The sequence below is a fragment of the Triturus cristatus genome, chromosome 4_1 (assembly GCF_964204655.1).
Source record: "Triturus cristatus chromosome 4_1, aTriCri1.1, whole genome shotgun sequence".
Classification (NCBI taxonomy): domain Eukaryota; kingdom Metazoa; phylum Chordata; class Amphibia; order Caudata; family Salamandridae; genus Triturus; species Triturus cristatus.
The window spans coordinates 596,949,581-596,971,199 of record NC_140585.1 but is presented as its reverse complement, the minus strand read 5'-3'; the positions used below and the strand labels follow the sequence as shown (position 1 = coordinate 596,971,199).

At 47.6% G+C, this 21,619-nt stretch overlaps 1 protein-coding gene across 4 annotated transcripts in view; it reads right to left on the bottom strand.

Annotated features, from left to right (window-relative positions):
- BEND7 (BEN domain containing 7) overlaps positions 1–21,619 on the bottom strand; it is a 398,804-nt gene that overhangs the window by 45,032 nt on the left and 332,153 nt on the right. The gene's annotated exons all lie outside the window — the stretch shown is intronic.

Below are 21,619 nucleotides of genomic sequence, written 5' to 3'. Positions count from 1 at the left end.
CCAGGTTGTATTGTAAAAGTTGCAGCTCTCCTGCACCGTTTTGACATCGGGTTCCACCGTGAATATTGCAGCACCAGAGCCATACAGGTACCACCCTGGTGCCTTAACATCAATTCTTCATCCATTTTTTAAAGCCCTCAGAGGCAGACACAAGGCCAACAAAATTGACAAATAATTATGCAGTGTAGCAAGTTGGAACTCTATTAATGCATCCAATACCACTCCTCTGAATGGGGAGTGGGGTGGGATCAGAGAGAAATCTACAGGTATAGTATTTGCCAGAAAGATCTTTACCAAAGGGAGTACGTTTTTCTTCTCATACATACTTCTGTGTATAGATTAATTACTTCTTGAATCAATACCCGAGCAATGTGCCCTAGGTGGTGGGCTTGAGGAGATAGTCACACCAAGAAGCCCTGTAATACCGATCTGGCAAAATAGCAATCCCTGCTGACTTCAGAACTGAGACAAATCTGGAGTCTGGTGAAAATGTGTACCCACCCAGGATGAGGACGAGGCAGAAGAAACAGGAACATGCTTTTTTTACGCATGCCATTACAACGCAGTCATTACAACTACCGCGTTGTAACAACGCATGCCATTACACCGCAAGTCGAAACAACGATTTGCTCGGGGGGGAGGGGGGGGCCGCTGGATGGTGGAATAGTGTGACTTACTATTCCAACTCCAGTCTGTGCAAAAGTAGGAAAGGTATTTAAATCCAACACCTTCTGACCCCTAGACCAAGTCGTTTGTTCCGACTTGCGGACTAATGGCATGCGTTGTAACAACGCGGTCTTTTAACGACCGCGTTGTAATGGCGTGCGGGGTTTGGGTTTCGGGGTAAACAATGTTTACCAAGAGGCAGCATTCGTCTTGGTGGATGGGCCTTAATACCTTCAGGGGGATCTTTTGTGACGAGTGCATAGCAGATCTTAATGCACAGTACTATCCATCTCCACAATATTCTTTTATGAACAGATTTGCCCCTTTAGACACAAATGTATCAGCCCAGATTTCCAGGGTTCTGTCAACGGAAAATATGAGAGTGCTGTAAGGATCCAAATGGTGGAGTCTCTCCTCCTCTTCCTAGGCAGAGCGGGGACAAACACAGAAGGAAGGCAGGCTTACTGATTGATTTATGGAGTAACTATCTTCGGCAGGAATTAAGCCGTTGTCACGAGAACCAGTTTACCAGAGAAAAACAAAGCCAATGGGGAATGAACAGACACAGTTTGGAGCTTGTTAACGTGCTGAGCTGTGGAAGACTGAGATCAGAAACACGGTCTTCACTGCATGAGCTCAAACAGAGAACCCATGAGGAAAATGAACATCCAATTAGGGTCCCTCTGAGGCAGTATGAAAAGCGAAAGAGGAAACATGCTGTTCTGGCATTCGAGAAACTACATGACACTTGGGGACTTGAATAGTGATTACTGGCGAGATAAACAATGAAATTCTGAACGGGCCAAAAGATAATCTTTCACAATGCCCACTGCCAAACCTTGCTGAGCTAAATAGAGTGTAAAGATTATTTTGGGGATCCCTCACAGAGTCACATGTCCGCATACAGCAAGACTCGTAGCCTGCTTGAGGTAAATCGAAGGCACGTCCAGATTAATGCTGTCCAAAAGATTAGCGGTTAGCTGTTTCAGTGTTCTTGCAAATAAAATGGGGAAAGTGGAAACCATGGGAAATCATTATAGGTGAACAGAACGGAGCACTACTTCTGAGCAGCACCGGTGGACTGGAGTAAAATAGCCTGATCCAGTCTACAAAAGCTCTCAGTGTCTAGGAATACTGTGGTTTCTTCTAGCTGCAGATCTAGTTGGTGAACTAGAGCAAACAATCGACATAAATTATTCTAGGTCAACCTCCCAGGAATAATACTGGCTTGATCTGGATAAACAGGAACCCGCTGATTCACTATTATTTTAGCAAGGATTTTAGTATTGTAATTTATGAGTGAAGGTGATCTTTAGGAGTCGACTCAGCTTTACGAGCTTTAACAAAGTAAAGAAGAGTGCTTCTCTCATTGTTGCTGGAGTTCGTTTAACCCATGATTCTTTAAATAGGACAAGCAAACGTGACGCCAATATGTCAGCATGCCCTTCAATAGAATTCAGAAGGGAGCCCATCTATGCCTGCGGCTTTACCAGCTGGTAAACCTTTTGGACTACCAAATTTTCCTCAGTGGAAAATGGTTGGTCCAGATGTTGCCTATGGGTATCTTCTAACCATGCTTCAGTGGTACCCTCTAAGTACTTATTAACATGGACTGATGCATGAAGAGATCTGGTAGAGCTTAGGTTGGTATAGAAGTCTGTAAATGTGGTAAGAATCTGGCTACCTGATATACAGCCCCGTCCCCCAAGCACTCAAAGTATATATTATCAGTTCCCCATGGCTGCGTGATCAAATTGGCTAGTGATTTTTGTGGGCACTCTCGTTCATCATAAATGTGTGCTATGCCTCTCATGCCAAGGTATTTGCGTTCTCTCTCAACTAATTTCTCATATTCAGAATGTTCACCAGTATAGTGGCGTCTGTGTTGGCGTATAATATTTAAAGCTCTTTAAATTCCTGCTGCAATCTCCCCAGAAGAGCTCTGAAAACCTTGAGAACCCAGTCTTGTTTGACTATACATAATCCCCAGGTGACAACTCTGAACACTTCTCAGACAGTACTCATGTCATCGACCAAGCCCATATTGAGTTTAAAGTATTCAACAATGTTGTTCCTCAGCTCATCCTCTAATTCATAGATGCCCTCTGCACACCTGGAAACTGTAAATTCAGCAGGAATGGGGAACGGTTGGATAAAGTCTTGGCCATATGTTGCACATCGAACACCTAGGAGCTGGCATTGAAAGTAGACACCCAGTAATTCAGTCTCAACCACCTGTTGTGCATTGATAAGGTATCTGAACATTCCTTACTCATTGGATGTCTAATCTGCTAGACATCTACCAACGTGTGCTCTGCCTTCCTGGTGTTTAGTGCCGCTATTGGTGCAGATGTATGCCTATATGATATCCATGTAGGAAAGACTACAATGCACTGTTGAAATGTTTGAAGTATTTTTGATGTGAAAGGAAAGTATTTGGCTGCACAGGTTACAGAAAAATCGGCGTTCACCCACATTTGGTCCATAGTTGCTATAATGGTAATATGTTTGCCCCTTGAGATCCATCTATGGTAATATATTTCCTGTGAATGTCCAACTTCGAGCATGTAGAGTGGAAGTGTCAAACACTGCTCCAGATTCACTAACTGTAAACTACGTACTCTGAAAACGTCTGCATTTTTAATAATTAAATCGACTGAACGATAATATTTCTATAAATCTAATAATTGTTAAACAAAAGATTTTATGACTTTTAGGAAACAAATCTTTTATTGCAGTACTCCGTTTTAGTAATTGCATTGCTATGGTTTTAATTAACTGAAACAATACATTTTGACTTTGACTGGAAGTGGATACCTTTGCTAATGAGAATTGCTACCTCCCTAGTTTAAGAGGAGTATGAGGATGTGGCACAAAGTGCTGCTCACTGCTGGTTATGTGTGTCTGGTTAAGTGCGTTTCTTGACCGAGCCAACATCAATCATGTGCCTGTCTAAATATGTTATGACCGGATGTATTTTACATGAGTTGTTTAACCCTCTGACATTCCAGGTCAGAAACACAAATGGCCTACTCTACGTACGACCCTACGAGTAGTGTAATATGCAAATCAGATTACCTTGGGTAAAACTTTGAGAAAACCTGCTTGCATAAGGAACTGGATTGCCACTGTGCCTGATTTGTCATTATAAACACTTAGGAACAATAATCAATGCGTTAATTTATCAACCCCCTGCCCAACCCAAATTGGCAACTCCAAATCAGAAGTTGACAAATGAGAACACCCCCTTTTACTGACCCACAACCATCCCCAACCAAGAAATGCCAAGTCTAATGAGGAACTCGGTTACCTTAAAAGGAACTATAAGGGTTTAAACTTGAGGAATACCATCGCAAACAGCCCAAACCTGCCACTCTGTCAAGAGGTAGCCAGAAGGGCATCTGCTAAGGCACCTATGACAGAATGCTGCCTGCCATCAAGATTATTGGCCTTTTTGACTCAGACGGCAGACAATTAGCAGCTTTGAGGCTTCCTAAGTAGTTACTTAACGTTCAACCTCAGCATGTACCGTGGACTACATATAGTCCACTATTTAGCACTATTGTATTTTTAGACAATAAGCCACAGCCTCACCTATAGACCAAGAAATCAGTGGATCACAATTAAAACAATGTAGGAACAACATTTAGAGAAAATGCTTCATTCAGTGCACTTAATCTGGACGATGGTGAAACAGGCCCCCCCCATGATTGCGCTGATGAGGGCCAGTATGTGACATTTTCTTCAGAAATTCCGATGCTTGCAGTGGGCTCGAGAGAATATTCCATTTGCTTTGGTACATTATTTTTAGGCAGGCCGGGTAGAAGACAGCATATTTGATCCCTGGTTGCAGCAGCTTTTTCTTCACAGGCAAGAATTCCCATCTAGTCTCCTGTACTGTGACTGTAAAGTGAGATAAAGGGATATACTATTGCCAGGAGCCAAGTGGACATCTGTGACTCTGTTCCTAAAACTGAACAGTCTGGCAATAATTGTTAGGCAAACTATTAGTGATCCTGTTCAACTATAGGAGGTGGAAGAGGCGGTCAGTGCCAAAGCGTGCTGCCAGCATGTTTTCAATATAGTCTTCTAGTTTGCCAGTGTCCGTTAGTTCCATAATCTCCATAATAATAAGGTCGTTTTTTCTTCAAGATTTTCATTCTAGGCTTAATGAGATTTTCCATGGTGAGCCATTTTCTTCTTTAGACTTTATTTCATCCTGAGCCTCTGTGAGCTGTTGCTCGGTCGTTAACATTCTCTACTCTTATTTCTCAATTTTTGAAGTCAGTATGTCTATTCTGTGGTTGAAAGTGTCAATTTTTTTTATTTGTTATAGATGTGAGACTTTGATACCCTACTTCCAAAAGTGACTACGTCAGGTCTTCCTCTTGAGGTGACGAACAGGCTTCTATTGGTATTCCCATCGTGCCTTTATTATCTGACATTTTGGTGGCATGTTCAGACTGTAAATGTAGTTTTGCTTGCCAGTATTGCCCAAAATGTCTAGGTGAGCTACTTGAGATAGTGGCAATAGGTGTTGCAGTAGTCCACAAGCAACTGGACTGTGCTACATTATTCATACAGCCAGTCAGGCTCATATGTCATTTACTGTTTGGTTGCACCACATAGTCGCTGCCTAAGCTGGTGGAAGTGCTTCAGCAGGTCGACCAACTGCTAATCATTTTTCGCTAGCAGGATAGTGCCTAAGACAGGCCCACACATTTTAGACATTTGCATCCCATTGTGATGAAAAGACATGGTCAGAACCCACACAGTCCAACCGGATGGCTTCATCTCCTTTCCTTGATTAGCAAACTGTTTAGGAAGGCCTACTTCTACCACGTAACTTAGGCGTAGGCCGCTTCTGCCTTGCTTAGCTCTAATCTGGTGGTCAACGCAGGCCTCTTCTGCAAACCTATGGCAGGCCACTTCACTGCCACATCAGCTCCTCCTTAGTGCTGGCCTCCTGTTACAGAAGGCAGCGATCTAAGCAGCTATCCGTAGGTCACGGGCGGTCCCATTACCTTGACGAATGTGTGACTACAGGTTGGCGCCAGATATGCATGATGCCAGATTAACCCAAAATTAGAGCATGCTCCCCAATTTGTTTACCGGTTTTCAGGTGAGAGCTTTAGGCCTCCCACGTACACACAGAATGAAGCATTAGTTTCGTCAAGCAGGGATACATTTTCAGCCCTGAAGGCGGCCCCAGATCCATGTGGATTCACTGTGAGGGCTGAAACAAGTTTGCATTCCCTTTGACCAAGGTTAATTAAGTAATAACTCTCAATATTAACCTTGACTAAATATTTTTAACCATACCCCCAGTAACCCCACCAATAAAGGACTTTTCGGGTATACTAGGGGGTATTTTTACTTTTCACTTGTCTGGATCCCTGCACCCAGTTTGAATTTTAACTAAGAACTCTCAAGGGCTTTTCCCTGATTGAGGCCTTGTTTTAGGATTTAGGTTCTGCGTCCAGCATCTTGTACTAAATGTGGCGCCAAGATACCAGTGTTAGGATGATTCTAGCAAATCACATTAAATCATTCATTCATTCATAGGTGCCAATGATGAAACATGTCATGATAAGTGAGTGAGGCACCCATTTCAACATCTTTGGATACCCCAGTGAGACAATAAGGTTATGGCGGTTTTTCCTTGGTCCAGTTGCTAGTGTGTGAATGATTAGTAGGTTCTGAGAGAACACAACTGGATGAATCACCTCCCGCTCTCTGAAGTGTGATAAGCTGCACCTCTTCGAACACTCTCTCTGACTGTGCCAGCACCAAGTCCATTACTGTGCAGCACTTCACAGGTACCCCTGCAGGGACTTTCCCTATGCGCACATCCTTCATAACTCGCCTCTAAACCCAAACACCCACGTTACCAGCATAGCAGTGTGAGAGCATTCAAAACCCATTTTCCAGCCTGCTTCTAAATACTGTTTAGTTGAGAATGGTGACAGTCTTACGTTATGACCACAGTATCCTTCCTCATGTGCAGCTATTTTGCAGGATGGCACTCTGGCGTCCTCATTCTGCCCTGTTTGTTGGCATACCACATCATGGTTGTATTGTCAGTGATGACATGAACTGACCAACCCCAATGGGATGGCAGAAGAGTTTAGAGCAAGGTGAACATATTCAAGCTTGAGCAGGTTGATACAGCACCTCTGCTGCTCTGCTGGAGACTAGTGTCCTATGATGTCCAAGCCCCCAACCCTAGACTGGAGGCATCAGTTACCAGTGTGGTCACTGCTGGTGGAGGGCAGAAGGATGTCCCACCAACGAGATTTCTTGTTACTGACCACTATTGGAGATTTTTGTGGCCTTCAGAGAAATCCAGACCTTTTCGGACAGTCTCCCAATGATAAACCCCACTGGGAGCGTGGCATTACTGGAGGGCCCGTATCAACAAGCGAGCGTGGGTGACTAAGAAGATGCATGAAGTAAGGAGGCCCAACAGGTGAAGGACAGTCGGGCAGGAAGAAAAGCTCCTACTTGAGACATTTGGTTCATATCCTAAATCCTCCTGGGAGAAACTGTGCTGGAAGCAGGTGCGACTTGGGCAGGTTGATGGAGAGCCCAAATCACTCAGGTGGTCTGACACCAAGGTTGACCAGAGAAACCACCTCTGTTACCAGTAAAATAGCATTAGTATGCAGTCCACTGTGAATTGATTTAAAATAGGGTGCCCAACAAAGAGGAAGAGCTGCCACTCCCTTGCTCTCCTGGATTGGGAGATTAATCTCAATAAATTTGAGATTGCAAGCACTCCAAATAATACGACCAATTGCCATCAGCACCAAACTCACAACAGTTCCCACACAGATCATTTCTCCAACCTTCGCCTTAGCATGCTGACACTTTTCCGACACCGGTTGTTCTGACTTAAACATACTTATGTGGCATACATTTTAAAGGGCACTGTCACAAACACAGACTACTAATCTGACTGGAACAATACCTCAAGCTCTGATGAAATCCTTTGGCTACACCCGGAAGACAAAACATGTTGGATGGCTAGAACAGACGTCTGAGAGCTCTGGGAAAAGGATGATCTCTTTGAAGGACTGAAAAGACAATTGGACATATGATTTAGAGTGCTTGCACTATCTTGTTTGGTCTGAGATCAGCTGCAGTGATTCCACTTTCAGCAGCCTATCTTTGAGGTACATGAATACAGATATCTATTGGTAAAGACTTCATGTATTGGTTTCAGCCCAATCAGGAGGACTGTCATGTGGCAGTGGGGGAACCCACTACAAAACGAAGGTACATCCTGTGTGACTACCGAAGCGGTATGTGACAATACAGATCCTGCTGGTTGAGGGACATCATCAAGTCTCCCAGTTCCAGAGCCAAAAGGACTTGCACACATGACCTCATCTTGAGTTTTTCCTTGTGGAGAATAGCATTTAAAGCCTGAAGATTAAGAATATGCCAGAGTCCGCTGTCCTTGGGCACAAGAAAATAGAGGGATACCTTGATCCTGAATAAGCCCCACAACCCCTTTGCTCAGAACTGTCAAGACTTCCTGCTGAAGGATGCAAGCATACTCGCATGAAGTGATAGGACAGTGGGGAAATTGAGGGGTGTGGGGGGGATGAAGGAGAGGAGTGTAACTGGAGCATATACATTTTCAATGATGTGAAGGACCTAATGATCCTTGGTGATGGCCTGCCATGCCTCTAGATGATGTCCTCCATTGGTCACACGTGCTTCCTTGAGGGTGAGCTAATGTGGTTTTGCAGGCAGGGCATGGGAAGGAGGAGTGGAAAAAGAGGGTTGGCGCTGGCTGTGCAGACCCTTGGACTGCTGTTGGACAGGCTAGGGGGATTAAGGCTAGCAATATTACATGCTTTTAGAACAGCTGCCAAACCTACAGTATTGCCGATGGAACTAGCGGGCAGGGGGGACCAATGCCAGATCAGACCACCACCTAATGGTGGAGGAAACCTGTCAACTTTTCCAGATCCAGTCTGGAGGAGATTCTGAGGGTAGAGACTCCATCAGAAACACAGAATATTTACAAAGTATTTGTCTCAACTCCCTAATATTGAGAATGGCATTGAAGCGAGTTACATATATGAGGAGGTGCTATCTTGGGACTTCTTGTTCTTCTTCCCGTTTGAAAGGCATGAAAATGTCAACCTCATGTTCTTACCCAGAAGCATGGCAGAGAGACAGTCATGCTATGCTACCTGGAATCAAAAGTATATTTCTAAAACGAATTATTTCCATTTGCTACCAACCACCTTTAACCTCCATGCAGATTTCCTGGAAGAGAATCAAGAGATTAGTAAAAAAAAATTATTATTATTATTTTTTTTTTTTAAATGGGGAAAAAGTGCTGGGCAAGAAAGCATACTTATTTTATTTTTATAGATGGCATTCACAGAAGATTTTCTGTGCTAACATCACAGTCTTCACAGCTTCCAGGAAAAAAAAGAGTTGTAAAAAACATTTTTTTCCACCACAGATTTTCTAAGTAGACCATTTCCCTATTTTTCGTGATTTCATCCTTCTTGCAATTTATAGTAGAAACAGATGTGCAACCAACCCATGGGTGAACCCAGAAAGCTATTAATTTCTGAATAGTAAACAATTCCAAATTACCTAGACTACTCATGGTTTTCCCCAAAGAAACTAATTGTTGAAATCAAAAATACTGAAAATAAGTAAGAAGTAAGAGAAAATAGCAATTGGTGATGTTTTCTTTAAATTTTGCCTCTATGGCTGATTTACTAAAGTTAATACACTGTTCAAGCCGCCAGGCAGGTCTTCTCACAAGCTTACCTAACATTTGTTAGTTGTCTAAAAATATGTGATACTCAGAGCCAACAACTCACCTGCAGCTTATGATATTTTATTTTGGATGCAGTAAATCAAATAGTAAAATCTAGTGGATGAAAAATGGGAATGAAGGGGGCGCACGACCAAGATGGCCGCACGCCTGTGAGGCTCCGGCAGCTTGGATTCCTGATCCTACAATTATCCTCCGCCAAGGATGCTCAATCTGGCTGATTACACTGGGATCCAGTGACAAACGGTGCCTGTCATCTCCGGTGCCGGTTTTGGCTGCGTGCTGCGACCTGTGGGGATATTTGTGCGGTACGAAGAGTGCATTGGGGCACACAGTGTATCCTGCCTGGTGCTCTGTACGGCTGAGGCGAGCACTCGAGTGCCGTGGCTCTCACGTGGTCAGTGGGCCCCAACTGTGCCAGCAAGAATTGGAGCGGGACGCTGATATCACCCCGTCAATACCTGCTGCTTCAGCCTCCTGGACTTCGGTTACGCCGAGAGGGTGGTGAGTGCCATCGGGCTGCGCCTATGTACCGCATTACAGCCTGCCTTGTCTGACGCTCGTGACCCGGGCTGCGAACTTGGACTGCCGCTCTGGCCATATTCACCCGACGGACCTGGCGTGCGCGCTGCACTCAGCGGTGGTCAGGCCGGCCTCACGTGCAGGGTGCCATCTGACACTGTATGAAGGTCGGCTAATTGTTTTTTTGGGGGATAATCTGGATTGTATGTACCCCAACAGCGGTGACCCATAAAAACAAAAACAAAAAAAGAAGAAAGTCTGGAACGATTGTGGCCCCAGGGATAGCGGTTCGGCGCAACCTGCAGATCGCCAGGAACTGCACTGCCGGTACTTCTTCACCGGAGCCCCTCTGAAATCTTCATCCAGGCGTGGGCCTGCGGGGTGAAACGGTCGCACTGGAGAACATTACCTTATCATTGCGCCATTGCTATGCATTGCCCGACGCAAGGCTGGTCTGCATGATTGGATCATGGGAATGTGAAGTGCATCTGTCACGCTGCTGAGTGGATGCCATAGACTCACCGGGAGACGGTACCCTGATTGTTTCTGGACGTACTGCCCACACTGTGCACCCCTATATTGCCAATTAGCCCGCTAGGTATTATGTCTTCTCCTGCAGGGTGGAACTCTGACGAATGCAACAACAGGTTTGATCTGCACAGTACTGTGTATCCATCGCACGGTGCCCACAGCCTCCCATAGTGACCTCCTTCCTCAGGCTAGCCCCCTCCCCCTTTCTTGGACTGACCCCGGTGTTTGCGGGGGTTTGGGGACCATTGTGGACTTGGAGAGTTGTGGTCTTCATTCCTGGTGACAGTGCTGGTTGGTGCTCATAGTGGACCCTCTTACATCTGCAGCGCATTGTGATGCCCACTCCTGCTGAGGAGACAAGGTCCACGCTACTGCCATGGGGAAACCTGATGGCCGTCAATCTAAGTTGGTATTTGATGCCAAGAAGGTTGCAACTTGCTCGAGCTCGGAGGAATCTCGGGGAGATGTTGCTCACACAGACCCCGACTCAGGAGGATGAGGTTAAGGCGCTACTTCTGGCCTTGCAACACATCATGTCTGATCTGTCAGGGAAAATGGACACCATGAATACCTGTTTAGATTTTCTAGTCCAGAAAGTGGACAAACATGATGGGCAGATTAAAAAAGCTGAAAGACGCATCTCAGACAACAAAGATACTATCTCGCAGTTGCAGCAGCAGGTATCGCACATGGATAAATTACTCAAGGTGATCGCTGCTAATAATGAAGACCTTGAGGCCCGCAGTCGCCAGAACATCATAAGAATCATTGGCGTACCAGAAAGTACCAACACGGGCCGTATGGAGGAGTATGTTGAGCGGCTTCTACGTGGTGCCAGTGCGGAAGACCCATTCTCTGCCCAGTTCATAGTGGAGCATGAGCATCGCTCACTAGGGCAGTGTCCTCCCCCTGGCGGGCCCCCAGGCCAATTATGGCCCGCCTCTTCAATTATCGAGCTCGGGGTGTGGCCCTGAGGATGGCCAGGGAGCAAAAAACTTTACGATATGAAGGAGTAGAATTCACCATCTTTCCTGATTTCACCATGGCGGTGCAAGAGGCGCGCTGAAAATTCATTGCCGTTAAGCAAAAGCTCCGTAAGGCGCAGATTGAGTATGCGCTTCTATACCCGGCACGACTACGAGTTTCCTATCGGGGAAAAGACACCATCTTCACGAATCCACACCAGGTGGAGGAATTCCTAAAGTACTGCGTCGTCGCTCTTCTGGAGATGCATCAACGGACCGTGCTTCTAGATCGTCTTCTCCACAGGAGGGCTGAAGAGCTCTCCCAGATGCAGGTAGATGTATGAAATTCGTGGCCCCTAAGGGGCATGGTGAGGCAGGCCATGACTGACTGTTTCTATGACGGGGACACTCTTCATTGTGTGTTGGGCGAGGAAACCCCTTCCTGGAAATGTGTTGCAGGCGTTTGGATGGACATGGATAAATCATCGCCGATGATACAGGCTAGATGTTATTGTTATTTTCCATTGCTATTTCAGTCTTTTGTTACGAACTTTACGTAATGCAGTGGATAGTTGGACACTATTGTGAGCCAAGCGCCCCTCTAACCTATCTTCTCCCTATTGGGACACTGTGACTCTATCTAGGCGGAATTGTGGGAGGGGTGGATTTCGTGTAGCCCTGGCGACCCCCCGTATGGGCATTCCCCCTCAATTTCTGTTGTTTTTCTTTGTATTAATATGTAGATCAGTTTTTTCTTGGCATGCAATGTCATGGTTCTATTGGGGTTTTAGTGGGTGAGACTGTCCCGGCACGTTTGGGGTGCTGTTGTGGGTGGGCGATCGTTGATTTTCCAGTGGTTCCAAGTTAACACACCAGCAGCGTTACCTATCCACACTTGGAAATGCATACACGTATCTTTATCCATGTGGCACTTTTAGTTATTTTTCACCATCTATGCTATGGCATTGAACTCTGACTCTCTACATATTAATTTACTCACATGGAATTTCAGAGGCCTCGGGGATCCCCGTAAGTGCAGACAAATACTGGCGTACCTCGACAGACATCAGGTCCACATAGCGATACTTCAGGAAACTCACACTGACCCCCGAAGATTACCTTGTTTTGAAACTAGATGGGCGTCTGTTAGAGTATTTTCATCTTACTCGTCATACTCACGGGGCACACTGATTTTGGTCAAGAGGGGTACTCCTTTGGTCTGGGTGGCTCCCTGGTGGACCCTTCTGGCAGGCATTGCATACTTTGGGGTGTCCTGGGAACACAATCTGTTACTGTGGCTTGTTGTTATGGGCCTAGCACTGATGACCCAGACTACTACACCTCACTCTGGGGACAAATCCTAAACGTAGGCTCCACTCATATCCTTTGGGGAGGCGATTTCAATACTGCATTTTGCCCTACGCTCGATCTATCTCATTCCCAACCTCATCACTATACCAAAACTCAGGAAACCCTTACACAGTTACTTTCGGCACATGGACTCGATGCGTGGCGACATGGGCATCCAGGGCAGAGAAGGCAAATACCATACTACTGCCCGTGCCGCTTGGTCTCGCCTTGACTATTGGATTGTCTCTCGTGAGGTAGTGCCTTGGATTGTTTACACAACTCATATGGCTAGAACACTTTCAGACCACTCGCCCGTGCACCGGTGAATTGCTCCTCCGAACTCCACTGCAGCCCCTTTTTGCTGGAGGCTGGTACCCGAAGCGCTATTAGACGCGGTCTTTCAGGTAGAAGTAGGTGAAGAGATTTCAAGATTTTTTAGTCGCAACAAGGGCACGGTGGAGCATATGAGTACATTGTGGGAAGCTTTTAAAGTTACTATACGCGGGTTTTGCATCGCTAAGAGTTTCGGGGTGCTCCGTGACATCAGGCGCAGATTGCGTAGATTGGAGGGGGGAACTCAAACAATTAGAGGCTAATATGTGGTGTGAGAATTCGGGCACTCAGAGAGCTGTGCTACGAGATAAACTCAATGAGTATACTGATGCTGCCGAGTGGGAGATTTGCTTCTGTGGTAAACATTTTACTGCGTGTCGCTATGGGGAGGGGGAAAGACCGGGTAGGGCCCTGGCTATGGATGTACGACAGCCCCGTTTTTCTAATTATATTCTTGACATCCTGGACACCTCTGGAAGGCGTCACAGAGACAGTCGGGACATCCTACATACATTTACCTCCTTTTATGAAGAATGAATATGCTACTTACCAGTATGCATCTGTTCTTGGCATGTAGGGCTGCTGACATTCATATCTGTGCATAGATCGCCGCCTAGTGTTGGGTCCGGATGTTTGCACGTTGTTGTCCTGGAAGAGTCTTCGAAGTATCCTGGGATAGGTGACTCCTCCCCTGGACTACAGTGCGCATGGGCATCCTCTCCATCCTCAGATTGTTTTTCGCCATTGTGGCAGTGATGGAGTAGATATAGAAAGTGATGACCATGCTTACAGTAATCCTGAGAGCTGCAGCTGCTACAGGCGCCGGGGAGGAGGGAGGGCGATATGAATGTCAGCAGCCCTACATGCCAAGAACAGATGCATACTGGTAAGTAGCATATTCAGTTCGAGGCATGTGGGCTGCTGAATTCATATCTGTGCATACAATATATAGCAGTGCCCTCTTATTAGCGGCGGCTACCAGTGCCAGCTGCAGCGGTCTGAAAAAGAGTTTTGAGCCTGTCCTACAGCTGCCTGCTGTTTTGATTGCACATCTACACAATAGTGTTTGGTAAATGTATGTGTAGTGGACCAGGTGGCTGCTCTACATATGTCATGCAAAGGAATGTTTCCTAGGAAAGCCATTGAGGCCCCTAACTTACGTGTTGAGTGGGCTCGTGGGGGAATCGTTAAAGTGCGTTTAGCCTTTTGATAGCAAATTTGAATACATTTAACGATCCATCTGGCTATTCCTGCTTTGGAGATAGCGTTACCTTTGTGGTGTGGGGCAAAGGCAACGAAAAGTTGTTGTGTTTTCCTAAAGGGTTTGGTCCTATCAATATAATACATGAGGGCCCTTTTGACATCTAGTGTATGGAGTGCCCTTTCTGCGACAGTTTGTGGGTTTTGGAAGAAAACGGGCAGTTCAATGGTTTGATTCATGTGGAACTGCGATACCACCTTTGGCATGAATTTGGGGTTGGTACGTAGTACGACCCCGTTGGCGTGAACCTGTATAAATGGCTCTTGAACGGTTAGTGCCTGGAGTTCACTAACTCTTCTCAAAGAAGTGATCGCTACTAGGAAAGCTACTTTCCAGGTAAGGAATTGAATCTCGCATGAGTGTAGAGGTTCAAAGGGTGGACCCATCAGGCGTGTGAGGACCAAGTTGAGGTTCCACATCGGAGCCGGTGGGTGGCTTGGTGGAATGACTCGTTTGAGTCCTTCCAAGAATGCTTTGATGGCAGGCACTCTGAATAGAGAGAGGTGCTGCCTGGTCTGCAGATAGGCTGATATTGCGGTCAAATGGACACGTATAGAGGTGTACGCCAGATTGCATCGGTATAGGTGTAATAGGTAACAAATAATGTTTTGGATGGATGCGTCCAGCGGGTTAATGTCATTATTATTGCAATAAATGACGAACCTCTTCCATTTTGCTGCATAGCAAGCTCTGGTAGTGGGTCTCCTGGCCTCCTTAATGATGTCCATACAGTCAGGTGGCAGGTTTAGGTAGCCAAACTCTAGGACTTCAGGAGCCAGATTGCCAGGTTCAGCTGTTGTGGATCTGGGTGCTGAATCTCTCCATGGTTCTGCGTCAAATGCTCGGGTTTGACCCGCAGCCTTTGATGGGGCACCACGGAACGTTCGAGAAAGGTGGTGTACCACGGCTGGCGTGCCCACGTTGGAGCAACCAGGACGAGCGTCAGTGAGTGTTGACGCAGTTTGTGTGCCACCAGCGGTATCAGTGGTGCTGGGGGAAAAGCGTACGCAAATCTGCCGGACCAGTTCATCCATATCGCATTGCCCTGCGACTGCGGATGTGGGAACCTGGCGGCAAAGCTTTGGCATTTTGCGTTTTCGCTTGTCGCGAATAGGTCTATCTCTGGATGACCCCACTGTTGGAAGTACGGTTGGAGTACTGATGGGTGTAACTCCCACTCGTGCATCTGGTGGCTATGTCTGCTGAGCAGATCCGCCATCTGGTTGTCCTTGCCGGGGAGGCGTTCCGCCATGAGGAACATGTTCCTCTGAATGGCCCACTTCCACATGCTCTGAGCCAGATGAGACAACTGTGGAGAGTGTGTTCCTCCCTGCTTCTGTATGTAGTACATGGCAGTCATGTTGTCCGTTCGGATCAGCACGACTTTGTTGCACAAGTGTACTTTGAATGCTTTCATAGCTAGGAAGATTGCCATCAGTTCTAGAAGGTTGATGTGCATCTTCTTTTGTTGTGTTGTCCATAGTCCGTGCACTGTGTAATGGAGTACATGAGCTCCCCATCCCTGGAGAGACGCGTCCGCCGTCAGTATTATCTGTGGGACAGGCTCTTGGAACGGTCGGCCCTTGCAAAGGTTTTGTGGATTCCACCAATGCAGAGAGTTGTATGCCCGACCGCTCACCAACACTAGGTCTTTCAACTGTCCTTGAGCCTGATTCCACTGACGTGCTAAGCACTCCTGAAGCGGGCGCATATGTAGTCTCGTGTGGGGGACTATGAAGATGCAGGAGGCCATCATGCCTATCAACTGCATGAACACTCGCGCGGGAAGGGAGTGTTGTGGTTTGAACTTGGAAATCAGCATTTGCATGCTGTTGATTCTCACCAAATTTGGCTGAGCTGTGGCCGCCAGAGTGTCTATAGTCGCACCTAGGTACTGTTGTACGTGTGCGGGCTGTAGATGGGATTTTGGGTAATTTAGTGAGAACCCCAGACTGTGAAGGAGGTGAATGGTGCGGGACATGTGGCTGGCACATTGCTGGGCTGACTTCGCTTGAACGAGCCAGTCGTACAGGTAAGGGTAGACGTGTATGTGCTGCCTCCGTAGATGTGCCGCCACAGTAGCTAGGCACTTTGTAAACACCCTTGGTGCCGTTGTCACGCCGAAGGGAAGGACTTTGAATTGGTAGTGCTGCCCTTGAACAGTGAACCTGAGGTATTTTTTGTGTGAGGGGTGAATGGGTATGTGGAAATACGCATCCTTGAGGTCCAGTGTGGCTAGAAAGTCTCCCTGCTTGAGCAGCGGGAGGACTTGCTGTAGAGTGAGCATGTGAAAATGCTCGGAAAGAATGTATCTGTTTAGGGGTCTCAGGTCTAAAATAGGTCTGAGTGACCCGTCCTTTTTCGGTATTAAAAAGTACAGGGAGTACACCCCCGTACCTTGCTCGTGGACGGGTACGACCTCTATTGCGCCTTTTAGAAGCATACTTTGCACCTCCTGCTGTAAGAGCGTTAAGTGCTCTGAGGACATAGGACGGTTTTTTGGAGGTATTGTGGGTGGAGTGGAGGTTAGTTCTAGACAGTAACCGTATTTGACAATATCTTTGACCCACCTGTCCGTGGTGATGGAGTTCCACGTGGACAGGAACCTTTGTAGCCTTCCCCCGACAGGTGTTATGTGGTCGGGAGGAAGGGAGAGGGCGTCACTGCTTGTTCTTGGGGGAGGACCTGGTGTTGCCGTAGCCGCGTCCTCTGCCCTTTGTACTGGAGCCACGATATCCACCCCGGGTGTTTTTATCGTAGGTGGTTTGTGTATTGCCCTTGTTGTATGTTTGCTGTGACCCCTGTCCTCTACCTGCTCCTCTATTTCCGGGGCGACGAAAGGAGCCGCTCCGAAAGGACTGAGTCTGGAGAGCCCCCATGGACTTTGCAGTGTCCGTGTCCTTTTTTATTTTCTCTAGGGTGGTGTCAACCTCCGGGCCGAATAAATAGTCGGGGTTGACAGGCTGGTTGAGTATGTTGTTTTGCACCTCAGGTTTGAATCCGGAGATTCGTAACCAGGCATGTCGTCGCAGCATGACGCTAGTGTTTATGGCCCTGGCAGCTGTGTCTGCGGCATCCAGCGCACACTTGATGGATGCGTTTGTGAGGAGCTGTCCCTCCCTGATGAGGATCTCTGCACCTTCTCTGTATTGGTCAGGGAGATGTTGGATTAGTTGCTCTAATGTGTCGTAGTGCGCTCTATCGTAGCGAGCGAGGAGTGCTTGAGTATTGGCAATGCGCCATATGTTGGCTGCCTGGGCGGCAACCCGTTTGCCAGAGGTCTCTAACACCTTGGACTCTTTGTCCGGGGGAGGAGCGTCACCTGTTGTTTGTGAGTGTGCCCTCTTGCGAGCATTCGCAACGACAATGGAATCCAGAGGTAATTGGCCTCTGATGTAAGTAGGGTCCCCAGGCGCTGATCTGTATTTCTTGTCGATCCTGGGGTTTATCACTCTTGCCCTGGTGGGTTCCTTGAAGATGTCCTTTGGTGGTTTGAGGACACCCTTCAACATGGGTAGAGTTTTTATATTCCTTTCTGGGGATGCAAAAGTATCCATAAGAAAGTCGTCCTCGACGGTGTCCGAGTGAAGTTGCACCCCATGATTGGCCGCAGCACGTTCAATTAGAGCGTTGAACGCTGCAGTGTCCTCTGTGGGAGATGTTTTTGCTCCATAGAGTTGCGGGTCTTGTGCATCCATAGGTGCACCTGGGTCCACAGGGTCATCCCAAGTTTGATCAGGGTCCTGTTGGCCGTCAGGGTCCATGTCTCCGGGGTAGGGGACTTGGTCACCCATGTAGTCCACCAACGCATCCGTGTCGGAGCGTGTGGGAGAAAAGGATTGTGGATCCTGGTAGGGTGAGTGGAAAGGTTCGTAAAGAACTGGTTCTGAAGCCACAGGCAGCTTTCTTTTAAGTGGAATCCTGAAGGAGTCCAAAGCCGGCTCCGAAGTTATTTTCCGTTTGTGGATAATCATCCTGCCGGTGTCGGCGTCGATTAGATGCGATGGAGACGTCTCCGCAGAGCGTTCGGCAGGCGTGATGGTGGTATGGGTTAACCGTGTCCTGATTTGGAACAGTTTCGGGGCCGTGGATGGTGGCAGGCCAAAAGTAATGTTGGCTGGTGCCGAAGAGGCTGCTGGAGCTTTAATTGGTTCGGAGCCCGACGTGTCCTGGAGGACCATTTTCTTTTTGGTGCTTTGCGCAGCAACGGGTCGCGTCTGGAGCGCCCTCGATTCTTTTGCACCGACCGGTTCTGTCGAGGCGGTCGTGGATTTTTTCGGCGCCGGTGGGTCATTGAGTCGAGGGGCGGGAATGGCCGTCGACTTCTTCGATGAGTGTGGCTTTGGTGTTGCCGTGGAAGCGGTGTGAGACGCAGCAGGCTGTTTGACCTTTGGGGTCGGAGTCGATTGCGTCGGTGCCGGGAGCCGAGCAGGTTTGGTGGTACCGAAGGCCTTCTTCCTTATGTCGACTCCGACGTCGGCCGCTTCGAGTTCGGCACCGAAGTCTCGTTTGGTGCGCTCGGTGCCGATGTGTTTTGCTGGCGTCGAAGGTGTGGAGGGCCTCGATCCGACCAGCGCCACTTTCGGTTTCGGTTTCAATTGAACCAATACAGCTTTCGGTTTCGGTTTTGAAGAAGGGAAACCAGCCATTTTGGGCATTAATGGCTGCCACTGAATGTCCGAGGCCGGGCCCGAGGGCGGGGCCGAAGAACTGCGGGATAGGTCTTGGGTAAGGCCCGAAGGCGATCCCTCGACCGGAGCCATAGACTGTTGCACTGGGCTTTCTTCAGTCTGAACGGGTAGGCCTTGCTCGTCACCGGAGCTACTCTCTTCGGCCCCTAAGGCCTCATTGTAGTCTCCTACCTCGGTGTCGTCTTCATCTCTGCGAAAGAGTGTTTCGTTGACGTCTTCCGATCCGGAGTCATGTTCGGAAACGGGACTGGAGGGTAGGTTCTCCACTTCTTCGACATCTTCGGTCTCGGCGTTGAAGATGTCGGCCGGGGCCGGTGCCGCTTGCTGCGCCTCGAGTCTCGCTGCTCGTCGATTCCGTAGAGTCTTCTTGGATCGAAATCTGGCACAGGCCATGCATGTAGATTCGTCGTGATCCGGTGAAAGGCATTTGTTGCACACCGGATGGACGTCGACGTGGGGATATTTCGCATTGCATACCGGACACCTCTTGAATGGTGTCCTCGATTCCATCGTTGATGTCGAATCGACGGTCGGTTAAGATGCGAAAGTTTGTTCTGGAAGTTAGTAAACTAACAAAGATACTATCGATACCGATCGAGAACAGTACCGACGCGAACTAAAGGCCTTTTGGCCTGAAAAAAGATTTTCCTAACTTGAGTCAAGATAGCACATCCGAACCCAATGGCGGAAAAAAACAATCTGAGGATGGAGAGGATGCCCATGCGCACTGTAGTCCAGGGGAGGAGTCACCTATCCCAGGATACTTCGAAGACTCTTCCAGGACAACAACGTGCAAACATCCGGACCCAACACTAGGCGGCGATCTATGCACAGATATGAATTCAGCAGCCCACATGCCTCGAACCTATATAATACCCGGAGAGCTGCCCCCACCCCCCCGGATTTTAAACCCATCCTTAATGATATTGCCCTAGGCTGGTTGGGAGACTCTCAGCGGGAATTTTTAGCTGCGCCTTTTGAGACGGATGAGTTCAGAGAGGCTATTATGGGAATGAAATCGGGGAAAGCCCCAGGCTCCGATGGCCTACCTGCTGACTTCTATAAATCCTATATTGATCAGCTGATACCCATTCTGCAGGAGGTCTATATGGAGGCGCTGGAGACTCAAGTACTCCCCGACACTATAAGAGAGGCGCTCATTATTTGCCTTCAGAAGCCCGGCAGGCCAGCAGATCATTGCGATTCCTACAGGCCTTTATTTCTCATTAACACTGACGCAAAGATCTTTGCAAAACTCTTGGCGAACCAGCTCAGTCTCTTAATGGAGAAAATAGTACTGCCTGATGAGGCAGGTTTTGTACCCGGGAGAGCTACCTCACACAACCCGCGTACACTATTCTCCATTATACACAATGTTGACCCTCAGCTGGCACTTGAGGTGGTCTTTTTAGACGCCACGAAAGCTTTCGATTCGGTAGAATGGAACTATCTGTTCACCATACTCCAATGCATGTGTTTTCCTAAAGGGTTTCTTTCATGGATACGTCTTCTCTACACCTCTCCTACGGCTCGAGTGCGAGTCAATGGATATACCTCCTCTCCAATTATGCTCACACGAGGAACCTGCCAAGTGTGCCCCCTCTCCCCATTTCTCTTCGCCCTTGCAATAGAACCCCTTGCGGCGAGACTCCGCCAACATCATCAGGAAAAGGCCCTTCGCTGCTTACTACGTTCTATATTGATTTCTTTATATGCGGACGACGATACCGTCTATGTAAAAGATCCGATTCATAATCTTAATCCGCTTCTGCGGGAATTTGTGAGATTTGGTGGGCTGTCGGGAATAACCATTAACTGGGCTAAATCCCAGATTTTCCCACTTACCTCAGCGGCAGTGCCATTTGCTATTGACTATGCTATTGAGTGGAGTTCAGAAGGAGTGAAATATCTAGGGGTATATATCACCAATGATAGCGAGGAATTACTGCGACGTAACTATGGCTGCGCGCTTGACCATATAATAAGCTGCATCAACAGGTGGATTGCCCTCCCCCTCACCATGGCGGGCCGTATATCACTCATAAAAATTGTCATCCTTCCCAAACTTTTATATTTCTTTCTTAACATACCGCGGTATCCTGGTAGGCCTTTTTTTTTTTTTTTTTTTAACCTGCTCCGATCGGAGCTCATACGACTGGTTTGGGGCGGCAAGCAACCGCGGCTGCCGTGGGACATACTCACTCGCCCATATACCCAAGGAGGGTTTGATGTACCCAATTTCGAATTGTACTATCTATGCGCTCAGGCGCACTTTGCACATTATTGGTTTCACCCCCCCAGATATACACCCCAAGTAGCTACAGAACATTGGTTGGCACATCCAATCCCGCTGGACGGGGTTATTCTGTCAATCCCTGAGGGTCGGCCTGAAGGGCCATCCTCTGTTGATTATACTATTAAAGCCTGGCATTGCCTTTCACATATACTTAAGGCATCGATGCTTTATTCTCCGTTGCTCCCCACTCATATC